Below are 26,194 nucleotides of genomic sequence, written 5' to 3'. Positions count from 1 at the left end.
CGTGAACCCGTTCACAACATCCGACAAGAAAACCAGTTTTTTTTTTCCTTCTTCCCTGGAGTTGGAATGAGTGAGTGAGTGAGTGAGTGGAGATAAATGAAAGAGAGAAACAGAGCAGCTTCAGTACGAAGGAGTCCTGCTGACAGTGACCGGAGTTTGACTCCAACAACTGACAGAGGAAAAACAACTCCTACTACTGAGGAGGAGGAGGAGGAGAAGGAGGAGAGGGGGGGGGGGAGGAGGAGGAGAAGGAGGAGGGGGGGGGAGGAGGAGGAGAGGAGAAGGAGGAGGAGGGGAGGAGGAGGAGAGGAGAAGGAGGAGAGGGGGTGAGGAGGAGGAGAGGAGAAGGAGGAGAGGGGGTGAGGAGGAGGAGAGGAGAAGGAGGAGAGGGGGGGAGGAGGAGGAGAGGAGAAGGAGGAGGGGGGGAGGAGGAGGAGAGGAGAAGGAGGAGAGGAGAAGGAGGAGAGGGGGTGAGGAGGAGGGGAGGAGGAGGAGGAGGAGGGGAGGAGGAGGAGAGGAGAAGGAGGAGAGGGGGGGAGGGAGGAGGAGAGGAGAAGGAGGAGGGGGGGAGGAGGAGGAGAGGAGAAGGAGGAGAGGAGAAGGAGGAGAGGGGGTGAGGAGGAGGGGAGGAGGAGGAGGGGAGGAGAAGGAGGAGAGGGGGGGAGGAGGAGGAGAGGAGAAGGAGGAGAGGGGGTGAGGAGGAGGAGGAGGGGAGGAGAAGGAGGAGGAGAGGAGAAGGAGGAGAGGGGGTGAGGAGGAGGGGAGGAGAAGGAGGAGGAGGGGAGGAGGAGCAGGGGAGGAGAAGGAGGAGGAGGGAGGAGGAGGAGAGGAGAAGGAGGAGAGGGGGTGAGGAGGAGGAGGAGGAGGAGGGGAGGAGAAGGAGGAGAGGGGGGGAGGAGAAGGGGAGGAGGAGGAGAGGAGAAGGAGGAGAGGGGGTGAGGAGGAGGAGGAGGGGAGGAGAAGGAGGAGAGGGGGGGAGGAGGAGGGGAGGAGGAGGAGAGGAGAAGGAGGAGAGGGGGTGAGGAGGAGGGGAGGAGGAGGAGGAGGAGGGGAGGAGAAGGAGGAGAGGGGGGGAGGAGGAGGGGAGGAGGAGCAGGGGAGGAGAAGGAAGAGAGGAAAAGAGGAGGAAAGGAGGGGGTGAGGAGGGGAGGGAGGAGGAGGAGGACAGGAAGAAGGAGAGGAGGGAGGAGGAGGGGAGGAGAGGGGGTGAGGAGGAGGAGGAGAAGGGGGGGAGGAGCAAGGGAGGAGAGGAGCAGGGGAGGAGAAGGAAGAGAGGAGAGGAGGAGGAAAGGAGGGGGTGAGGAGGGGAGGGAGGAGGAGGAGGACAGGAAGAAGGAGAGGAGGATAGGAGCAGGAGGGGAGGAGGACAGGAGAGGAGGAGATGAGGAGGGGAGGAGGAGGAGGAGGATGGGGGGGTGAGGAGGAGGAGAGGAGGCAGGAGGAGGAGGGGAGGAGGATGGGGGGGTGAGGAGACAAGAAGATGAGGAGGGAGGGAGAAGGAGAGGAGGGAGAAGGAGAGGAGGAGGAGAGGAAGGAGGAGAGAGGAGGAGAAAAGGAGAGGAGGAGGAGAGGGGGTGAGGAGGGGAGGGAGGAGGAGGAGGACAGGAAGGAGGAGGGAGGAGGAGGAGGGGGCGAGGAGACAAGGAGGAGGACAGGGAGGAGATGAGGAGAGGAGGAGGGAGGGAGAAGGAGTGGAGGAGGAAAGGAGGACAGGGGGAGGGAGGAGACAAAGGGAGGAGGAGACAAGGACAGAAGAGGGAAGAGATGAGGGGGAGGAGGGAGGAGACAAAGGGAGGAGGAGATGAGGAGAGGGGGTGAGGAGGGAGGAGATGAGGAGACAAGGGGAGGAAAGGAGGACGGGAGAAGGAGACAAGGAGATGAGGAGACAAAGGGAGAAGGAGATGAGGGGGTGGGGGGAGATGAGGGGAGGAAGGGAGGGGAGGAGGAGACGAGGAGGGGAGGAGGACTCAGAGGAAGGAGAAACATCTGTGAAACACTGACAGTTGGAGTTAAACAGTTTAGAAACAACAGAAAAACAAAAACATGACACGATCAAAAAGACGTAAATAAGAGGAAAACCGAAAACAAGACGAAACAAGATGAAATAAAACCAAACAGTCGCCATAGAAACGAGGTTTGGTTGAAACGAGGGTCATTAAAGAGTCTGGACTTTTACTGAAGACAAGTTCAACTCGTACTTTTGTACTTGTATTTCTCCTTGATCTTCTACTTGTACTTGTACTCGTACTTGTACTCATGCTTGTATTTCTACTTCTACTTGTACTTCTACTTATGCTGATACTTGTACTTATACTCGTACTTGTACTTGTACTCGTCCTCCTTCTACTGGATGAAACCTTGTCTACTCTGATGGATAAACTCGTCCTCATTGGTCCTGATCCTGCATCTTGTCTCCGCCCCCTGCACTGAATCCCTGGGCTCTGATTGGCTGTTGGAAGGCGGCGTCCCTCTGCCCTGGCGTTCACCCCGGCGCTGTCACCGGCTCTCATTAAAACCCCCTCAGCCCCGTTGGGATGTGACAGCAGCACAGAGGGCTTGTGGGTAATGAGGTGACTGAGGGGTTGCCGTAGCGACAAGCATTTGGACCCGAGGACGAGTTGGCTGTGATCAGACGCCGACGAAACGGGATGAAGCATTCAGAAGTTTGTGTCGAGGGTGAGTGACGGCGCCGACCTGAGCGTGAACCCACGAGTGTCAGACGGAAAAACAGCAGGAGTCCGAAAAACAACAGGAACCCGTCAAAATAAAAGCGCCAAGGTTCCACTTCCACCCAGAACCCCTGAAGTGGACCAGAGCGGGCCCAGAACCACAGAATCACACAAAGTCAAATACAAACGTGCATCTGTGTTTTAGGATGAAAACGTACAATTACAAAATGAAAACTTTTACATTTATTTACTTTAAAAATGGGAATAACATGAACATGTGACAAAAGAGAAATAAGTGCAACTTTAACAATTAGTTCCAGGCACAACAAGCCCCGCCCCCTCGCACGTATTGTATCTTATTTTGTCATGGATCCAGCTGATGTCATCATGTCTGTGTGTGCTGATGTCATATTAATATCCTCTATATTTGTACCAAGTCTGAAGTAAACTGAAACTAAATTGAGGTTTTTATAGACATTTGAAATTTCACCCATTATAAGGAAATGGGAAGATTTATTTTTTTTAAATCATAAAAAATTGAAACTTTGACTTATTTTTCCCAAAATGTAACCACATCTATTCTGAGTCACTGGCAAACTACAAACCAAATTGGGTACAAATTCAACCAATAGTTTAGCTACTAAAGTGTAAACTGAACCAAACGGAACCAAAAACAATAACCCCCCCCCTTTTTTTTTTTTTTGGGGTGGGGGGGGGGCGTGACAAAATAAATGAAAAAAAAAACAAAAAAAAAAAAAAACAGATGCAACAAAAAGAGGAAACATAATTACCCACACTGTAAAAAAAAAAAAGTAAAAATCTGTATTATTCCAGCAGCAGGGGCGCCAAAAAATACTGTTAATAACGGAAAATAACCATCTCATAAAATATGGCATTTTTCCATAATTAAAATACATTTTTTTGCTCTAACTTTACATTAGATTTTGCTTTTTTTGACTTTTTAATGTTTAATAAAGAATATTTTCATGTATTAAAACAATCCAATTCCCTATAAATATATATATAAATAATTTTCAGTGAGACTCAGTTGTCCAATCCACTGATAAAAACTGTATTTGGACAGTTTATCAGTGCTTATACATGTTATACATTCACAAAAATACATTTATTCAACATTTTTGTTGTGAAACCTCCTGTAATTACACAAAATATTTGTCAATTAACAAACAAGTCTGGTTCAACTGACAGAACAAATACTTCTGTTACCGTTAACTGTCAGTAATTTTATCTGGTTTGAATATTTTTTTACAGTATTAAACTTTAAATTAACAGTTTAATCTCATAAATAGAAAAGAAATATTTGCAAAATTACGATATATTTGCAAATGTATTTTAACTCTATTTTTCTGTGAAAAAAGAAAAAAATTCTTTTAAAAAATGTAAACCTTATGGTTCTTCACAGTTCCAGTTTTTTCCTGTTCTTTTCCATTTGACATGTAAAACACAGTCTGTTTTTGTCATTTCGTTGATATTTTCCTGTATCTGAAAAATACAGGAAAAATCTGTCAAATAAACAGTGAAAATTCTGTTAAATTTCAGATTTTTTTTAAATGCATAATTGCTTCCTTCCACAGGTTTTAATTGGTTTACATTAAATAAATTGTGAACGTCTGTGTTTGTCCTAATGGCTGATATGATGCGTTTAAGGACACGTGTTCATTTGTTCTTCCATCATTTGACCTTTGACTCTTAATTCTCTGTTTCAGCTCATGTTTTTTTTTTTTTTTTTCATTAGAACCTGGAAAATTCCAGCGTCTGACGTAAACATTCCGTTATATTTAGTCGGTTTCTAAAGTGCGTCTATTTTCAGACCAACGTTGTGCTTTTTTGTTCTCGTGTCACCGTTTGTCACAGCGCCGCTGCTGTGTCAGCGCTGGGCGGCGGTGTGTGGGCGTGGCCGCCGTGTGCATGTTTGCCTTGGGCGTGCGGCGTTTTCCTCCGAGGTCAGGACGTGCGGTCGGTTCTGCTTCGTAACGTGACCTCAATGAAACCCCTGTTATCCACACTCACATGTGCGCTCGAACGCACCTGAATGGAGGCCAGTGTTCTGCACATGACCCCGTTTTAGCAACAGACGAAGAAAAAACGATGACAGAGACGACAGAAAAAGAACTTTATATCTGTTTTATGACAGAGACTCGAACCACAGACACGAATAGAACAGAAAACGCTGCAGGAACAAGAGGCTTTTTATCCTGACGCTGTAAAATCCATTTGTCAGTGAAGGTGACGTAGTGAGTTTTCTTTGATAGTTAAAGGACGACGTGAGGTTAAAATCGCCCAAACACTTGATTAAAACAGTTAATTAATGATGTGTGATTGTGTAAATATGGTGCATTTCAGGTTCAATTTGTCGGACGTTTTGTTTCGAGTCAAAGATACTGAAATATTTTATGAAATGTAAACGTGTCAGAGGTCAGAGGTCAGTAGGGCTGTGAGAAAATATTGGTTCTGCAATATATCGTGATATTTCATTTCACGACATTGTATTGATATTAAAAATTACTGCATTGATATTTTTAGGTATTTTTTCAAATGCAGATATGGCAGAGGTTTATTTTTGTTTTTGTTTTTTCTTTCTTGTTTATATGTTATTTATTATTATTTAACACTGTTTAATTAAATATTGGTTATTTGAATCATCCTGAAAGCACTTTTCTCTGTCTGAGAGGCAGATGGGAGTTCCTTTGGAAACTAGGAGAGTTAGAAAAATGTTGTGATAGAACATTAGATCCTGTTGTGATCAAATAAAAATGTGTTTAGTATTTGTGCAGATTTCTGCTGGAATTCAATTCTCCAAGAAATAATCTTAAAAAAAAGAGAAACAAACAAAAAATTGCCTTTTTAACAGTATCATGATGTATCGTATCGTGATCCTTGTATTGTGATTTGTATCGTGTCACCAGATTCTTGCCGACACACAGCCCTAGAGGTCAGAGGTCAGAGTGTTTGTGTCAGAAAGAGGAAAAACAGCAGCATCTGTTGTTTTTCAATTAAAAATCTCAGAGTTTTTCATTAAAAAGAGGCTGTCGGCCAATCAGAATAGGCCAGGACTAAGGTTATTATCGTTAACGAAAACTAACGAAATGACGAAAACTAGAATTGAAAAAAACATTTTCATTAACTGAAATAAATAAAAAGTATAATTAAAAGAAAAAAATGATAACTAACTGAAACTGTATTGTGTGTTTACAAAACTAACTAAAATGTAAAAAAAACAAAAACAAAATATGGATAAAATTCCCTTTGTTTTTGTCTTTGTCAATGTCGGATTGATGTTAAATGGATTTCTTTGTCTCTCTCAGTTTTCTGTGCTGTCTCCATACGACACTTTTTGCTCCGTCACTTGTGTTCACTTGTGGTTTCCAGTCCTCTTCTGGTCCCCACTCTACCTGGAAACATGGAGACTAAAGCAGCAGAGTCCTGTCTGGGATTGATTTGAATAGGAGCACAGAGAAGAAGAGAAAAGAGACCACTGAACTACAACTGAACTACAACTGAACTACAACTGAACTACAACTAAACTACAACTGAACTACAACTGAACTACAACTGAACTACAACTAAACTACAACTGAACTACAACTGAACTACAACTAAACTACAACTGAACTACAACTGAACTACAACTGAACTACAACTAAACTAAAACTGAACTAAAACTAAACTACAACTGAACTACAACTGAACTACAACTGAACTACAACTAAACTACAACTGAACTACAACTGAACTACAACTGAACTACAACTAAACTAAAACTGAACTAAAACTAAACTACAACTGAACTACAACTGAACTACAACTGAACTACAACTAAACTACAACTGAACTACAACTGAACTACAACTGAACTACAACTAAACTAAAACTGAACTAAAACTAAACTACAACTGAACTACAACTGAACTACAACTGAACTACAACTGAACTACAACTAAGCATTTAGAAAAAAAAAGAAAACTAATAAAAACTAGTAAACCTGCTCTAAAAACGAATTAAAATGAACTGAATTAGAGGGGAAAAAAAGTCCAAACTAAATAAAACTAAACTAGGATGAAAAATCCAAAACTATTATTACCTTGGCTGGGACTTGTTACCTTGGCAACAAAGATGATGTCAGAGGCGTTTGTTTATCTGATGCTTCACCTCATGTTCAGGACGTAACAGTGTACAAATCAAGGTTCTAATAGTTTTGGATTTTTCATTCTAGTTTAGTTTTATTTAGTTTGGACTTTTTTTCTCTAATTCAGTTTGCTTTAATTCATTTTTTAGAGCAGATTTTATAATTTTTATTAGTTTTAATTTTTTTTCTAAATGCTTAGTTTTAGTTTAGTTTTACTATTAATTTTAGTTTTTTCATATCTTTAATCTTCCTCACTGTTGTATTCAAAAAAATCCCATTAGGGACTCTGCTGCTTTCTCCCAAGTGTCATATGGTGCCGCTAGCTAAAATTGCTCAGGTGAAATAAATCGATTTCATATCAATCCTACATTGACAAAGACGAAAGTGAAGGGAAGTTTATCCATAATTTTTGTATGTTTCAGTTAGTTTTGTAAACACACAATACAGTTTCAGTTAGTTATCGTTTTTTTCTTTTAAGTAGAGTTTTTATTTATTTCAGTTAATGAAAATGTTTTTACAATTCTAGTTTTCGTCATCTCATTAGTTTTCGTTAACAATAATAACCTTGGTACAAATACAGAGTTCTGTGATTAAAGTAAGAATTCTGAGGAAAAAAAGTCAGAGTTCAGACTTTTTTTTTCTTACAAATCTGACTTTTTAAAATATTTTTCTTTATTATTGTTCGGAGATTAAAGTCAGAATTGTTTGAAAAAAAAGTCAGAATTCAGACTTTTCTCAAAATTCTGACTTTTTCTCAGAATAATAAAGAAAAAGGTTTAAAACAATCAGAATTCTGAGATTAAATCAAAATTCTGAGAAAAGTCTGAATTCTGACTTTTTTTCTAAGAAAAATTATACATATATATATACATATATATATATATATATATATATATATATATATATATATATATATATATATATATATATATATTTGTGGGACCTCAATTTTTATTTATTTTTTTCCCAGTTGCCCTAATCCTCTTCCGTATTCCTTGCTCATCACTGAGTAAACTAAAAACAATAATCAATTAATCAATTACAGCACAATTATTTTTTTTTAAGCCAACTATCTCAACAATTTGCCCACAAACACATGATTTAGCTAGCATGCTAGTGTCTGTTAGCGCACTGTAGCTACATTAGCATCATTTTATTTATACAGTATTGAAGTTGGAGGGTTAGTGCATGAAACACAACTATGTACAGGGTGGGGAAGCAAAATGTACAATATTTTGAGGCAGGGATTGAAAGACAGTGTATGACCAATTAGTTTATTGAAAGTCATGAGAATTTATTTGCCACAAGAAAATGTCCATAATAGAAAATGTTTTTATTCTATGTGTCCTCCTTCTTTCTCAATAACTGCCTTCACACGCTTCCTGAAACTTGTGCAAGTGTTCCTCAAATATTGGGGTGACAACTTCTCCCATTCTTCTTTAATAGTATCTTCCAGACTTTCTGGTAATAGTTTTGCTCATAGTCATTCTCTTCTTTCCATTATAAACAGTCTTTATGGACACTCCAACTGTTTTTGAAATCTCCTTTGGTGTGACGAGTGCATTCAGCAAATCACACACTCTTTGACGTTTGCTTTCCTGATTACTCATATGGGCAAAAGTTTGTGAAAAGGTATGGATAATAGTGTTAGGTATGATTATGACATCAGTATATGTTTGGGTTCAAAACAACTGACGTAGTGTCTGCTGAGAAAAAACAACTAAATGTTCATTGTACATTTTGCTTCCCCACCCTGTATAATTTCTAAAGGCGCTGGAATGACTGCTTTAATCTGACAGTTAGCTTGTGTTTTCAGTACGTTAGCATTAGCATTAGCTCGATGAGTGTCAGTCCTTGTTCTTCGTGGTTCTGCCTTTTGTTCCATTATTGTCGTTTCTGTATTGAATTAAAACTAAAACAGTGAACGTGTGACCTCGTCCATTTTTCCTTTGATACACACAGACATATATGTACGTCACCGGTTTCCATGACTACAGCTGTTCTGTTATGGAGCTGATTTAGGGCCATAAGTTTTGTATATGAAAAAATGAAATTTGAAACAGAAAATGTAAGTTCTGATCTTAAATGTTGAAAAATACAACAATATATTCAAATTAAAAATATGTGTATGAAAAGTTTACTTATTTTTATGTATGTATTTATTTATTTGATCAATGTATTTTTAGTCATTTTCAGTTTTTCAAACATACAAAAAGTAAGACAAACACTGACACATATAACAGAGGAATAAAATACCAAAATAAATAAATGAATAAAATAAAATAAAAGGTTCCACTATGTAATTCCCCAGTCACTTTGTACCCAGAACCACTTATTTTTTTAATTTGAATACACTGTCGTATTTTTCAAAATTCAAAATCAAAACTTAAAATTTTCAGTTTCAAATGTTATTTTTCAAATACAAAACTTATGGCCTTAAATCAGCTCCATATTCTATCAGTTCTAGTTCTTCTTCATTCTCATTCGTTGTTGCGGCTGCTGTCACTTCTTGTATTTTCATTTCTTTTTTTTCCCTTCGTTTTCAGGCGTCGTTGTGACAGGAAATATCCAGCGAAGGTTCTTTTCCAGTCGTTAGAAAGGGTCAGAGTCGGTTGTCACGGTAACGGGCGTAAACTGTAGCTGGCTCTCATCTCTGTGACGACGATGAAACGACTTAAGATGAGATTCTGGAAACTTTTTGGGTTTTTTTTATGGGTGGAGTTTGACTTTAAAGAGTCGAATGGAACCAAAATAAAACTGAACCCTGTTGAGTTCATGGAACAGGTGATGAATGTTCTTCTGCGTTTACGTCACAGGTGTCAAACATGCGGTCCGGGGCCCAAATCCGGCCCACCAAAGGGTCCAGTCCGGCCCTGGAATGATTTTGTGAAATACAAAAATTACACTAAGATATGAACAATCCTTTTAGTTCAGGTTCCACATTCAGACCAATTCAATCTCAGATTGATCAGATCAGTAAAATTCTATCATAATAGAAATACTCATAACTCCAAATGTTTCTGTTTGTAAATGTAAATATTTTCATGTATTTACACTAAAACAAAGTATAATTTTGCAAAAAATGTGGATAAGTGTGAATGAGTCTTAAGTGCAATTTTAATAATATTCTGTCTGTTATTAAATGTTTTGTGTTTGTAGATCCACTGTGATCTGTATGTTCTAATGAACATGTGGAAATGATAAACTGAGGCAGAATATTGTTAAAATTACACAGATTTTTTCAGTTTGTTCATGTTATTCACAATGTTTGAAAGGATAGTTTGTAGATGTAAACCTTTTCATAATGTAAATTTACTTTTTTTGCTCTAAAACAGAAAAGTTTGGAGCGAGGTTATTATCGTTAATGAAAACTAATGAAATGATGAAAACTACAATCACTCACAATTCTCGCTTTAATTTCAGAACAATAATAAAGAAAATGTTTTGAAAAGTGAGGAAAAAAAGTTTGAACTTTGACTTTTTTCCTCGGAATTTTGACTTTAATCTCAGAATTTTGACTGTTTTCAATATTTTTCTTTATTATTATTCCGAGAAAAAGTCAGAATTCTGAGATTAAAGTCTGAATTCTGACTTTTTTCCTCCGAATTCTGACTTTAGATCTCAAAATTCTGTATTTGTACCAAGGTTATTTATCGTTAACGAAAACTAATGAAATGACGGAAACTAGAATTGAAAAACATTTTCATTAAGCAAAAAAAAAAAAACTATAATTAAAAGAAAAAAACGAAAACTAACTGAAACTGTATTGTGTGTTTACAAAACTAACTAAAATGTAAAAAAAAAAAAAAAAAAAAAAAGGATAAAATTCCCTTTGTTTTTGTCTTTGTCACTGTCGGATTGATATGAAAACAATTTATTTCGCTATGGCAATTTTAGCTGCTGTCTCCATACGACACTTTTTGCTCCGTCACTTGTGTTCACTTGTGGTTTCCAGTCGTCTTCTGGTCCCCACTCTACCTGGAAACATGGAGACTAAAGCAGCAGAGTCCTGTCTGGGATTGATTTGAATAGGAGCACAGAGAAGAAGAGAAAAGAGACGACTAAACTAAAATTAATACTAAAACTAAACTAAAACTAAGCATTTACAAAATAATGAAAACTAATAAAAAGTAGTAAACCTGCTCAAATAACGAATTAAAATGAACTGAATTAGAGAAAAAAAAGTCCAAACTAAATCAAACTAAACTAGAATGAAAAATCCAAAACTCTTCGAACCTTGGTCTGGAGTTGACATTATTTCTCTATTCTTCTGGTCTTATTTTCCTGGTCCGGCCCACTGCAGATCTAATTGAGCTGACTGTGGAACTGAACTAACATGACTTTGACGCCCCGGTCTACGTTCTGGTCCGTTTTCAGCGTCCAGTCCCGGCTCTGGGTTGGTCTCAGCCGTCCTGCAGCGTTGGTCCTCTGGTTAAAAGCTGCTTTTCCTTCTCGTAGATCTGGACTCTGCCAGGAAACTGTGACCTCACTCCTCTAACGCTCTCCAACCCTTCGCTGCACAAGAGTTTCCTTATTTCTTCCAATTATGTGTTTTTTTTTTAGTTTTTTCCCTCTGACGGTTCAGACCGAGGTCAGAGACGCAGAAACAACAGGGTTTCATCGTCTCAGTGGGAGTCTGCAGAGGAACAGGTTTTAAAACTCAGATTACAAACTCATTTCAGTTCAGTTCCACATTCAGCTCAGTCTGATCTGCAGTGGACTGAACCAGTCAAATAAGAACAGAAGAATATAGAAATAATGTCAACTCCAAACTTTTCTCTGTTTTAGAGCGAAAAAAGTAAAATTATATAATGAAAAGGTTTCCATCTACAAACTCTCCTTTCAAAAGATGTGAATAACATGAACAAACTGAAAAAATCAGTGTAATTTTAACACTATTCTGCCTCAGTTTATCATTTACTCAACACTGAGACACTATTAGGTTTGAATCTGTGCTCTCTTTCATCAATGTGTGTTGTGTCCTATTGTTTTATGCATATTTATGGTACTTGATTAAGATGTTTGTTTTTTTTAATCTTATAATTTAATCATGCTTGTAGATGTAAAGCACTTTGGGCTTCGTTATGTTGTTGTAAAGTGCTACAGAAATAAACTTTGATTGATTGATTTCCACATGTACATTATAACTTACAGATCACAGTGGATCCACAAACACACAAAATATTTAATAACAGGCAGAATATTGTGAAAATTAAAAAAAAAAAAAAAAAAAAAAAACTTAACTTCCTAGGACCCACTGTCCACATTTGTGGACAAGAGTTTCACAACTTTATACAAAAAAAAAAAAAAGAAAACTGTCCACCACAAAGGACATTGCGTAAAAAATTTAAAAACTGCATCTGAAAAAACTTGCGTCATGATGTTTCCAATATTCAAAGGATTCAAAGGAGTTTTATTTATCATTCCATCACAAAGAAGAGAACGAAACTGGTTTCTGAGGACCCATATTTGCCATATCAATAAAATAAATTACTAATAAATAAATGAATACATTAAAATCGACTAAAACTAAGGCTAATTTAAAATAAGTAAAATATACGTCTAAAATTAAACTTTAAAATACCTACATAAAAATAATACATATTTGCAACGTAACCTAGCTTATACACAGTAGACACTGAAGTACAGTGCAAACAGCAGAGTGAAGTGCAAAGAGGCTGTGCAATAAGGTGCAGTTAGGCACTGATTTAACAAAAAACAAAAAGCTGGTACTGCTGACATGTCCTGGGTCTGAGGAGGTTAAGGCATTTCAGGTTGTTCATATTTGTTCAGGTTGTTCATATTTTTTTTTTGCAAAATTATGCTTTGTTTTAATGTAAATACATGAAAATATTTACATTTACAAAGAGATCGCCAAAATTTTATCTATGTATTGGAATAAGAAAAATTAAACAATGAAAAGGTTTCCATCTACGAACTATCCTTTCAAAAGATGTGAATATCATGAACAAACTGAAAAAATCAGTGCAATTTTAACAATATTCTGCCTCAGTTTATCATTTACACAAGTACATTATAACTTACAGATCCCAGTGGATCTACAAACACACAAAACATTTAATATCAGGCAGAATATTGGTAAAAATGATAAAAAAAAAAAACCAAAACTCTTAAGGCATTTCAGATTGTTCATATTTGTTCAGGTTATTCACATTTTTTGTGAAATTGTACTTTGTTTTAGTGTAAATACATGAAAATATTTACATTTACAAAGAGAAAAATGTGGAGTTGTCATTATTTCTCTGTTATTCTGATAGTATTTGACTGGTCCTGTCCGTTTCAGATTGAATTGGTCTGAATGTGGAACCTGAACTAAAAGGATTGTTAATATCTTTAGTGTAATTTGTGCATTTCACAAATTCATCCAGGGCCGGACTGGACCCTTTGGCGGACCAGATTTGGGCCCCGGGCCACATGTTTGACACCTGTGGATTAGAGCATGAATCCTAAAAACTGGAACTGTGCTTTTGTGAAGTTACAGACTGATCTGATTGGATTTCACGTCAGTTCTTTTGGCATTTTCCGTGACATACATTTGCATTTTCGACCTTTTGCGTGTTATTCAACAGCATTTGATCGCGTGTCAATTTACGCCAAGATCTCCGCTGCACATAACCCTAACCCTCAGTCGTCGCTTTTCCATCGGACATCTGTTTGAATAATAAAGACACAAATATCTGACCCATAAAATATGGCCCAAATACAAAAAAGATGACTTGAATAAAAAAAAACAAAAAACTGTTCAATCAAAGAAAAAAAGTGTTCAAATGCAATTTTCTGGATCTCAAATTTTTATTTTTATTTTTTGCATTCAAACACTCATTTTCTTTGATTGAAAAGTTATTTTTTTGATTGAAAATATTGTTATTTAATTGAAATTTTGTTTTGGTTAAAGCAATAAAGAAACACATCTACCTCCGTACATTAGCATTAGCATTAGCTTGATGAGTACCAGTCCTTTTGTCATTTGTGCTTTTATTGTCACTTCTGTGTTAAAGTGTTAAACGGTGACAGTCTGAACTCTTGAACATGTTCACAGACTCTGTTTTAAAGGTGGACGTATGTTTTTCCTTAAATAACGGTTCTGTTGGCGCTGAACAAACGACCACAGCCCTTAACCCAAACAGGTCGGAAAGGGAAACCAAGACAAAAATAACCGAGTCCACACCTTTTCCATCTCTAAATTTAACCTGATGTAGTTTTTATTTGTTAAAAGGGTGTGAATGTCAGACGGTGACGTAAAGTCAAATTATAGTTTATTTTACAGACGACAGAGTCAGAATCTGTCCGTTAGGTTAATATTCTGTAATGACGCATAAGTAAATGCAATTAATTAAAAATACAGAATTAATGCAGACTGTCAATACACAAAAGTACAGAAAGAAAAGGTGTCAGTGTGGTTTGATAGAACTGGGGGGTCAAACATACAAATGTACGGTGGCCCAGAGGTGCAAGAGCTCAAAAATTATCCACTATAAGAAAAAAAGAAAACAGCCCCAAAAATGATCCACTATAAGAAAAAATAAATTAAAAAAACAGCCCAAAAAATGTCCACTATAAGAAAAAAAAAGAGAACAGCCCCAAAAAATTATCCACTATAAGAAAAAAACCAAAAAAAAAACAGCCCAAAAAAATCCACTATAAGAAAAAAACAGAACAGCAAAAAAAAAAAAAAACAGAAAACAAAAAAAACATTATCCGCTATAAGAAAAAAAAAGAGAACAGCCCCAAATTTTTTTTTTCCATATACTGGATAATTTTTTGGGCTGTTCTCTTTTTTTCTTATAGTGGATAATTTTTTTGGGCTGTTCTCTTTTTTTCTTATAGTGGATAATGTTTTGGGCTGTTCTCTTTTTTTCTTATAGTGGATAATTTTTTTGGGCTGTTCTCTTTTTTTCTTATAGTGGATAATGTTTTGGGCTGTTGCACCTCTGGGCCTCCGTAGAAACGGGCCTCCAAACGGTCCAAAAAAAGGACACAAAAGACACGACCAGTCACTGAGTGTGAACACGTCCTGTTGAACTTAAACCTCCTGAGGCTCAGGAAACTAAAAGTTTGGCTTTTTTACATTAAATTATTGTCTTGATTGGAAACAGAACAATGCAACAGTTTTTTCAGATTTTTTGTTTTTTTTATGTAATGTCCTTCCGCGGTGGACAACATTTCAGCTGTTGTTTTGTTTTTTTGTTTTGTTTTTTTTTTAAAGTAAAACTGTTTTGTCCACTACAGGGGACAAAAACTCATTGCTGGGTCTCATGAGGTTAAATTAAATCCTATATTTTACTGTTGTGGTAACGTACATGCGTAAATTATAAACTGAATCTTGTTAAAATTCACTTATTTTTAAACAAACAGAATAACTAGTCATGACACTATAAACTTAATGCCATAATTTGAGGGGGAAAAAGCATATTATACAAATAAACTGTAAAATAAATATATATTAAAAAGTCAAACAAGAAGAATAACGTGAATAAAATATTGTGAAAAGACACAAGAATAAAGTCATAATATTCCATGAAAATACACACTTTAAAGCTCTACCGTATGATGTGACATTTTTACACTTTTCTTTTGTCATCTTCAAATGCTCCTAATAAGCATGTGTCAAACTAAAATGTAAAAGAAATCCACCAGGTATTGAAACTCAAAAATTTTTAATTCTCATATATTTCTGATAAAAGTATGACCAATCATTTTAGTCGGTCCGAATAAAATAACTGGCCGAACCTGACTGAGCCTCCTGTCAATCATCCATTACGGCCGTCCAGCATCCGATATGTGTCCCTCTGAATCTGACGCTTCACTGGCGCTGCTTCTACTGTCACTGACCACAGTCTACTGTCCACTGACCACAGTCTACTGTCCACTGACCACAGTCTACTGACCACTGACCACAGTCTACTGTCCACTGACCACAGTCTACTGACCACTGACCACAGTCTACTGTCTAGGATGTGTTTGGATAGAACTGACATGCACATGTGGAAGGGAATAAACGGATTTATGAACAGAAACAACAACTGAGGGGCACAAACAGGAGTCTGATGAATGAAGGATGGAGATAAAGTCCAGAAGTCAGCTGTACTGGACTGAACAGGTCTGCATGAAGCTCAGCTTTTCTGACGGTGGGACTCATACAGGTACATGTACCTGGTGTCACACATGTAAGATGATGTAGGATGAGAACTGTATGGACTATGAAACTTCAAATGTCCACGGAAAATTCGCGGAGGCCGCGCGTTCACAGTGCGCGCGCCCATCCCCTGGGCACTGCAGTGAAGACCCTGACCCAGTACTGCACAGACCAGGTCTACTGATGGAACAGGTCTACTGATGGAACAGGTCTACTGATGGAACAGGTCTACTGATGGAACAGGAGCCGTGGGCCCGCGGCAGGTGGATGATGCATCTGATTACTGAGGGAGGGGTCCGCGGACACGCCAAAACGGACCGGACCTCCACCTCTGCTTCCTCCTCCGTTTCCATCGCGCATCAGATGAGAGGAGGAGAGAGGAGGAGGAGCCTCAGAGCGCAGGCAGAGGGAAGGGGGCGGGGCTTTGGAGAGAGGCGGGTTGTTCATGTTCAAACTTTTACTAAGTGCTGTGAGAAATGCCACATCGGTAGGTAGAGCTTTAAGTTAAAAGTCGTATATTACGACGATAATTTTCAGTATATTGTTGTGATATTATGTGGGTGATATAAAATATTGAATATTACACCAAAAAAGCTGCAAAATTCATAGAAAAGTCAAAACTAAAACTGTGAACTGATCATTTTATTTACTGAAATAAAAATACAAATGATCTCATCCTTAAACACTGACACTAATTTAAAGTAAAATGAACTTAAATCCACTTTGATTTGTGGCTCATTTTAATTCAGTAGTTTTGTATACGTTAAATCATATCTGCTATTGTTTGTTCTGTCTTTTGACTCTTTTCAGAAGCTTTAACTAAACAGGTGTTTTACGCCTGTTATGAATAAAGAATAAAGACAGTTCAGGAAAAAGTGACAGTTTTTGCAGAATAATAAACAAATATTACAACAATAATTAGAAGACAGTTGTGACATTGAGAGGAAAATGTTGCACTTAGAGTAATATTTATATACTATATGTTAACTATATGTTAACATGTGAATTTATTTATTTATTCTGAAACAGTTTTAATATTTCATGAGTTCAGATTTGATGAGAATAAAACCAACATTTGAAGTTAAAACTATCATATGAGTAAAGTTTTATTTTCAGCAGAATAAAGTGTAAACGAATAAAAGCTGAAACCGGTTTGTTCATATATATATATATATATATATATATATATATATATATATATATATATATATATATATATATATGATGTATAGATTCCTTCCATGTTTATTCTACATGTGCATATGTTAATTTATTTGCATATTTATTGTGAATGTGATTTATGGAGCTGGAACCGAACGGAGGAAAAACCTGCTGACGAACGACAAAAGTTAGTGTGAAGCTCATTAACGTAGATGCAGATCATATGTGTTTAAAGTTCCACCGTCATCCATCATTTAGACGATTTAGTCTGTTTATTTATTCTGCTGTTGAAGATATGAGGAGGGTTTAGATCAGATCTGTGCACTTTACAACAGAAGAAAGAAAATACATATCCAAGAGCCGACGTATTCAGTTTATTTATTCTGCTGTTGAACATAAAAAGAGCGGTGAGCACTTTACAACGGAGGAAACAGAAGAATACGGATATAAGAGCTGATTTATATTCAACTGACGAAGAAGAAATAACGCATACAGAGAGAGAGAGAGAAATGAATGGGCATGAATGATGATCTAGAGCAGTGGTTCTCAGCCTTTTTTCAGTGACGTACCCCCGAACCAGGGCAAAGCATTTTTGGTTGAAAACACTCCCTTCAAACAGAGCGCTGCCATCAGTGTGTGATTTATTCAGCTTTGGAACATGTGCAGTGGTCTGTCTGGAACTGTGTTGGCTGGAGGTCTTCTGCATCAGGTCTTCAGATGATCTGAATTCAGACAGGTTCCTCTTAAAAAAGGCTTACCAACGTCACATCCACGTTTAGTCTTCAGATGGCGCTGCACATGTGCTAGCTTCATGCTACTGTTAGCTAGTTAGGTGTTAGCTTCATGCTACTGTTAGCTAGTTAGGTGTTAGCTTCATGCTACTGTTAGCTAGTTAGCTTCATGCTACTGTTAGCTTGTTAGCTGTTAGCTTCATGCTACTGTTAGCTAGTTAGCTGTTAGCTTCATGCTACTGTTAGCTAGTTAGCTATTAGCTTCATGCTACTGTTAGCTCGTTTCTCCCCACAGATAAAACTCAGGGCCTTGGGTGGGTCGCAACTTGTGGACGTAAATCCAAATAAAACAGAATCTTGCAGATACAGGTGGAGTTTGGCCGGCTCTGCTTCGGCCTTCTTCACCACTTGTCGCTCCGTGTTTTCAAAAGAATTCCACTTCAACCATGACTCCATAGTTTGAGTTTTCAGGTGATTGACAGGTGATGCTAGGTGGCGTATGACAGGTTGGGTGGAACTATTCTGGTCTGGGGGAGACTCTGGGCTTTTAGGAGGATGAAACTGAACAACCTACTGAATATAAAACTCATTTTATGAACTTATGTATTTTCCTGAAATATTTAATAAATTTAATAATTATTTTTTAAGGATTTTTGCATGGATGCTACTTTTAAATATATCTTAAAATGTCTCGTACCCCCTGGAGTGCCTTCATGTACCCCCATTGGAGAACCACTGATCTAGAGCACTTTTAGCCAGATTTGAACAATGTCCAAAATTACCCTTTTTTGAGCACGTACTAAAGCCTTAGCATTTGAACACCAGGGGGTGTTTAGGAATATTAAAAGAAAAGGCTTGAAACACCTTGAAACACCTCTGGAAACATGTAGAAGGGCGTGAATAATGATCTAGAGCACATTTTTACCAGATTTGAACATGGTCCAAATTCACCCTTATTGAAGCACCATTTGTTTTTTTGCACTAAAATAATAGCTTGATAAGATATAAATTTGTTTGTTTTAGTGCAAAAACACAAAAGAAAACATTAAATTATGAAAATAGTTACTTTTATAAAGTTTCCAAACCTGAAAAAAATTGACATTTCTTAAGAAAATTCAACCCAATTTGAACTCTTTTCTTCCTGTTCCTCAGTGTTTAGTGTCTTTGTAGATCTGATCCAGAATGCACATGGACTAATGATGAGGCAGAAGATTGTTAAAATTGCATTTAATTTTCTGAAGAAAATTCAGTTTTTCAGGTTTTTAACATCTTTTTGTTTTGATAGTGTATAAAAGTAAATACTTTCATAATTTCATGGTTTTTTTTGGGTTTTTTTTTTGGTTTTTGACATAAATCTGCAGTTGTCATTATTTATAGGTTATTCTGTTATTATTTTACTGGTCTGGCCCACTGGAGATCAAATCTGGCTGAATGTGGATGATGTCGATGAAATGACAGAGACTCAGACAGAGGTTTGTATTTGAACAAAATATTCTCTTTATTGTGTAAGAGAACTGATACGGTGGATTCACTGAAAAACCAACAGAATCTACAACCAGCAAACGAACGCAACCGATACCACAACGGAAAGTCAACCGAGTGTTGGACCGAAACCAGTAGAAAAAACCACCAGGAGTAACGCTGAGAAAGACCCCCCAACGGCACCGAAAAACCCACCCAGTCCGGTCCAGTCCAGTCGGTCTGCTCCAGGTTTTGGATATTGCTTCTTAAATTATTACAGTATTTGCAGGGAATTCCAGGTGTTTCAATGATTTCTGAGTTTTAAAAAATGAAAAGTGAAGGTCAGAGTCTGATGGTTTTTCACGGTCTTTCTCAGTTTTACACCGTTATAGCTTTTATACATCCGATCCGGACCGGATTAGACCGGACCGGGTTCAGCTGTCGGCGCCGATGGTACATTTGTTCTATTAAATTCACCATAAAACAGACAAAGAACAGTTGTTTTTTCCAAAGACATCTTTTTTAACATTTTTCTTTTATACACAAAAAACAACAGTCAATAGTACCAAACGCATGCTGGATCTGAAAAAGAGGGTCAAAGGTCAAGAGGACAGGGACGTGTCAAATACAACTCGTAAAATCTGTTTTGTTTTTTTTTTACCTTTGTTTTTTTTCATATATTTATATATTTATATAAGAAGCTGTGCTGGTTCTGTGATCAGTGGTAAGAACACAACACACACATATTCCGACCTGAACCTGCAAATAAAACTTTGCAGAAACTGTGACTTTTACAAACAACAGTAGTCGAGGATCAACCAGCGCTCACCGTTTTAACAGTCCTGCGGTGGCGGCGAGTCGAAAGCACAAAAGTCCGCCGTGGGTTTTCGAACCGTTAGATCCGAGTTGGATTCACCTTTAAGACGGGTTTCCTGGAGTTAAAGTCGGGTTTACAAACTCCAACGTAACAGTCGCTTAAATTAAAGTTCACTCAACAGACGGTTCAGTTTGTGTCGGTTTCGTCAACTTTTCAACATCCGAGCTTTATTTTACTGTGAAATAACATCGGAAAAACATGTCACAGTGACGGAAAAACCTCGTATCGTATGCGACGGTGTGAAATGTGAAGGAAACATCCTGCAGAAAAAAACGACAGAATTTGATGCAAACTGACAGACGTGTGAAGCCCCAGAGACGGTTTTGTACGTTTTCAGATGTTTATTCTGTGAAGTCGAGGTCATTCTTCGTCCGTCGTGACTCCAGCTGTTTTTCCTCACCTGTCTTTAGGATCATGGATTTGAAGTTACTGTTTTTTCAGGCTTCAGTTCAATCTCTTTTGTACCAAATGAATCCATTTTCTCCAGTCGAACCAAACCTATTCGATCTCACTTTAGGGTCTGATCTTGTGATTAAAAAATGTGCATTTTTTCCATCACGTCGCCTCGTCTGGAGAAAAACAACAAACTCATGTTGTTTCACTGAGTGTTGAGGCTTTTCACATGTTTTAGCTCAAGAGGACGAGAAAATAAAAGTGTCAAAAATGCAGAAATTATTTTGGATTTTGAGACATAAACGAGAAAACCAGACCATGTGACTGTGGTTTTTGTGTCTTCGGGGGCTTCACTCTGTGTCCTGTAAAAGCTAAAACTGTTTTTCCGATCTTCAAAGACACTAGTCGCTTTTCCATTTACCCTCAAATTGCGCGAATATAACTTGTGCATAAAAATTTGCCCAATGAGAAAAACGACAATTTTGCTAAAAGTCTTGTTTTTTGATTAAAAGTTTTTGTGCCAGTAAGAGGTGTTTTTTTTTCCGGGCGTAGCACAAATGGTATATCACATAGAAGACCTTTTATTGCAACTATTCAGGTGAATTAAAAAAAAAAAAAAAAAAAAAGGATGTTGACGACGTTACAACAAGCAAAGAAGAAGAGTTTTGGACTCCAGGAAACCCAATTATTTTATAATTTAGTAGGAGATAGAGGGTGAATGAATGAATATATCTGTAAATCAACACCATATTTACATTTGTCGACACGTTTATGAAATGACTTCTCGTGTCATCTCACGATAATAAATAAGCCAATCACCGTATTTGTGATTTAATGGGAAAAAAAAACATTACGCACCTCTGTTTTTTCGACATTTAGTAAATATCAGTAAAGTTTTGCACAGATGTCCGATGGAAAAACGACTACTGTCTGTATTTTAACAAATAATTGGATGATTCTTAAGGTATTGCGTTTGTGATTTAATGGAAAAACCGACATTACGCACTTCCGTTTTTTCGACATTTAGTGAATATTGGTAAAGTTTTGCGCAGATGTCCGATGGCAAATGATGATTCTTAAGGCCCATTCATGCTCATAAATACCTTCGTCACTGCCTTCGTACTTCGATGCGTCCATTGAGTTGGAATGAAATGAGTGTTTGTAAATCAGTCCACCAGAGGGCGGTGCTCTTAGCTAACATACTGGACAAATACCACGAAGAAGAGTAAAGTTTTATGAGAAGAAGAAGAAAGTCAATAATAACAAACATGGCGACAACAGCGGAGGTTTTACTAATGTTGATATTCAGAAGCGTAGTCGTCAAATAAGTCGCCAAAAAGTTCCGCTATCTCTGGAAATTATTCTCTTCACATCTCAACTCTGCCCCCTATGGTTCCTATTGGTACTGCAACGTGTTCTAAGTCAGAGTTCGCATTCATAAACCCTCAGGGAATGGACATATACGTCTTTAATGTGGACCATGAATGGGCCTTAAAACTGTTTCTGCAGGACGTTCAACACTTCAAAACCAAACCGACTTCATGTGCAAAAAAACCCCTAACCGAAGACACGTGAAACCAGAAACAGACCGGTACCAGTTCATGGACTTCACCGCCAGGACACCGTTAAACCAAGACTTTCCAGATGAACCGTCGCAGTTTGATCCTCTGAAACACGAACACAACGGAAAAAAAAAAAAAAAAACAGAAGAAGACGTTTGAACCGAACCCGACAATCGACACCAACTCAAATCTTTGGTCAGAAAACGACTAAAAACAGGCTTGAACAGAGGCTGCGTCGGTGAAAACGGAAACTAAATTCTCCTGTAGACGATGGCGATGACGATGATGTGTGCAATTATATCGAAGCCCTCGGTGAAGGAAAAAGATCCGACAAATCTCTGAGTAAAGTTTCCAAAAGCTCCTCCTTCCCTCCTAAAGTAGCTCTAAGTGGCATCTGTTCTGGAGCCGATACTGTACATCTGTCATAAAACTCTGAAAACGTCGCCGACAAAACCAAAAGGAACTCTACGTTTTCTGCGTTTTTCTTCAATAAATGTATATTTTCTTATAAAGACATTCAACAGTGAGCAATGCAGTAAAGTTCAAGTAATAGCGTCGGGGAGTTTCTGAGTGAATTTCCCCCCGGTGGAAAAAACCCCCCCACAACACTCCAATAAATGAAACCTTAAAACGGAGACGCTATGTGACTACGGGAAGCCATGAGGGACATTTGGATGAGGGACATTTGGAGCGATGGGATGTAGCTTAATCGTGCTGAGAGTGATTGAGGAAAAAACCCTGATTCAGTTTGCGATCGCTGGCTTTGTGGCGTGGTTGTAAAAACGGAAAAAAAACAATGAAAAACAACAAAAAAACACCTGAGGGTCAAGACGGGATCGAACAGGACGACGGAAAAAAAGCAACGATTCAGACCCGACCTGATCCAAGTCTACATTCAAGGATTATCTACAAAGCCCGTCCTGCTGCCCCCCCATGTGGAGAAAAGAGGAACTGCAATGACACTCAGACTGTCCACGTTCAGAGAAAAGAAAAGAAGAAGAATCTGTGGAAAAACGACCAGTTCATGATCAAAACACTGGAAAAACATCTGAACTGATGCAAAGAGTCTGTGATGAAGGTGGAGACTCAAAAAACATCAACAGAAAGGACAGGAAAAATTCTAGAAATGATTAAAAAAAAAAAAAAAAATGCAAGAAAATTCTGAGAAACAAAACCTTCCAGTATCCAGGTGAGCACATTATTCACACTTTAAGTCTGTGGATCTATCAGTGATTGATTTTCTTTTCAAAAACAAAAGAAAAACTAGTGGATAATCTATTTTTGTTGTAAAATAGAAGAATTAAAATTGAATTTCAAGGTGTTTTTCTTTTTCAGCTAAACCAAATTAAAAAAAAACAGACTGATTTTCATTTTCTCTAATAAAAAATAAAGTTACTGCTGACAAATAGAAAAATGACCAGTTCATCTTCAAAATGGACACTGGAACAAATAAAAGAATAACTAATACAATTTTTATGTAGAATATTGGAAAAAAAAAATTGTGTATTTTTTTGCATCAAAATATATGGAGTTTCCATCACAAACATGGCATTTAAAGGGTTAAAAATAGGAGAGTTATTGAGTATTTGGTATTTTTGTTTATAGCTCTAGTCGATGAAACTAAATAATAAGAAAAAGGTTAAAAACTAGATGAAAATATTGTGACAATACTGCTGAGTGTAGATTATGTGCGTTTGCTGATCAGAAGAACGTCTATGGGTGGATACCAGAGGATAAAAAAAAACAATAAAGACTAAAAAATTAAATTAAAAAACAAACAAACAATAAAAACTGTTCAAATACCTGCAGGAAAATCAGGAAAGTAGAAGAAACGTCTGATGAAGAAGCAAAAAGAAAAAGATGAAACTGAACGAAGACAGACTCTGAACGGATCGAAGTTTCAGGTGTAAATGAATCCGTTTGTTCTCATCGTGTGTTGTTCAAGTATGTCTCAGTTTTTCATTTTCTCTGCTGCTGTTCTGAAAAACTAAACCACAGTAGGTTCATACGGACATGTTCCTACTTTGTGCTCATTGAATTAAAACTAAAAAGACGTAAAAGACACAAACTGGACAAAAAAAATACACCCTAAGAACGACCAAACCTGAGATGGAGAGCAGATTTCACCTTTAAATTCAGAACTTTTCTTGCTTTTGCAGTATTTGTTTAATTCTTATTCTGGTTAATTAATCGTATTTGTTCATGAAGACGCTGTTGGATTGAATGTTTTCTTTTCAGTGTTTGATGAGAACAAAGGGAACAGATTTACACCTGAGGGTAAGAGGGGGTGGGGGTCAGCTGGCGTCTATGGCTCCGCCCCCCTAGAGGCCGTTGGCCAGTGGGGGTGGTGGTGGGAGGTGAGGACAGTGAGGCGGGTGCAGATAATGGTCCCGTGGTGGGTCCAACCCGTGGTCGCATCGTTCACTCACAGTGAAACCACTTCCTGAACCTGACACGCCTTCGCCCGAACATGTGACAGACATGTGACGTACGGGTGTACAGACAGAGCAGGAGTGGGCAGGGTTTCGTCTGACTTTGGAACCAGCCTCGTCTTTTTAATGAACGTCGCCTCCTGGAAATCCACATCACTAACCTCCGATCATCAGGTCAACCGTTGGGGTCAAAGGTCGACCGACGGGCTCTGACGGAGGCTGCAATCTGGAAAAATAAAACCTGATGTTCCGTTCCAGTTTAACCTGATGTGTTAAACTTTTTACTTCACATTTTGTTCAAGTCTTAATTAACAAATTAGATTATTCGTTTAAACATAACTTACATAATAAAACTCAACGTTCATTAGTGAAATGTCACTTTAATTTAGATTCCCACTGAAATTTCATTTCAACATTGACTTAAACTCAACAATTATCAAGTTTCTAATTGTCATTTTGAATAAATATTCATAAGGGAGGATATTCAGCTTTTTACTGTCATTATTAATATGATTATTATTTCAGCCTCAATATGTGAGTGAAACATGTTTATGATGAGAGAAGATTCCAGTTTGTCTTATTAGAAAACCAGCTAACGTTAGCGTGCTAACTGCAGTTAGTCCGTTCTTATCATATATGGGTTAATATTAAATAAATGTTATTTTAAAACTTGAAATACTCAGACCGAAATGACTGAAAGGAATTTAATTATTATTATTAAATTCTTTTTATTTTTAAAAGGAATGAAAATATATATATTTTTTAATTTCCCAACTGACTCAGGGCTGCTACAAACTGATTGCACTTTGTGTATTTATCATATTTTAATTGTATCTTAATTGTATTTTATTATGTTTTAATGGTATTTTATTTCATTTTAATGGTATTTTAATTGTATTTTATTTGTACTGTTTATTTGTACTTCGTACTGTAAAGCACTTTGTGACTGTGAAAAGTGCTGTATAAATAAAATTTACTTACTTAGTTAAAAAAAATAATTTGGTGCTTTTGAGAAAAAAGTCATGAGAAGTCACTGGAGGACTCAAAGCTGATGGTTAAAGATAGACAACAGTTAATATTAGCTAGTGAGCTGATGGTCAAACTAAAGAGACTGAGAAATTAGATAAAGTTCAAGTCATTTATGAAAAAATAATCTAAAGAATTCCAGGCTTTTCAGACATTTGTGGGCGTACAGTAATCACTGCGTGTTCAACAAACAGGACACAGTAGCTAACGTTAGCCAGCGAGCTAACCGCGGCTAACATTTGCTAGCACACTTACAACAACTTACCAGGTCTAGCCAGTCACAAAGACTGAAAAACATGACAATTATTAACTTTAAAAAAAAAAAAAAAAAAAAAAGATTTGGGGCTTTTGAAATCAGCCATGACATGAATATGTTAGTGTTCAATAAGCTGAATGGTTAAATGGTACATTACCTAGCAAGCTAACAACAGCGTAGCTTTGAAATGTCAATGATTCCAGGCCTTTGTGGAGACGTTTGTAGCTGGATTTCATTCATTAAATTTAGATGCTCATTAATATTACCTCATAGCCAGTGTCATTTTTTATCACATCCTTTTTTATCTAAATTGGTGAATCTA

The 26,194-nt window shown here is 37.5% G+C and overlaps 1 long non-coding RNA gene across 1 annotated transcript; it reads right to left on the bottom strand.

Annotated features, from left to right (window-relative positions):
* Positions 1-2,455: 2,455 nt before the first annotated feature.
* On the bottom strand, positions 2,456-23,262 carry LOC115415831 (uncharacterized). The gene is made up of 3 exons (XR_003934875.1): positions 22,061-23,262; positions 8,513-8,519; positions 2,456-2,468 (listed from the first exon to the last, which is right to left on the bottom strand). It is a non-coding gene; the product is annotated as an uncharacterized LOC115415831 (long non-coding RNA).
* Positions 23,263-26,194: the final 2,932 nt, after the last annotated feature.

Source organism: Sphaeramia orbicularis, unplaced genomic scaffold (assembly GCF_902148855.1).
Source record: "Sphaeramia orbicularis unplaced genomic scaffold, fSphaOr1.1, whole genome shotgun sequence".
Classification (NCBI taxonomy): Eukaryota; Metazoa; Chordata; class Actinopteri; order Kurtiformes; family Apogonidae; genus Sphaeramia; species Sphaeramia orbicularis.
The sequence above is the reverse complement of the archived record's forward strand: the minus strand, read 5'-3'. Positions and strand labels throughout refer to the sequence as shown.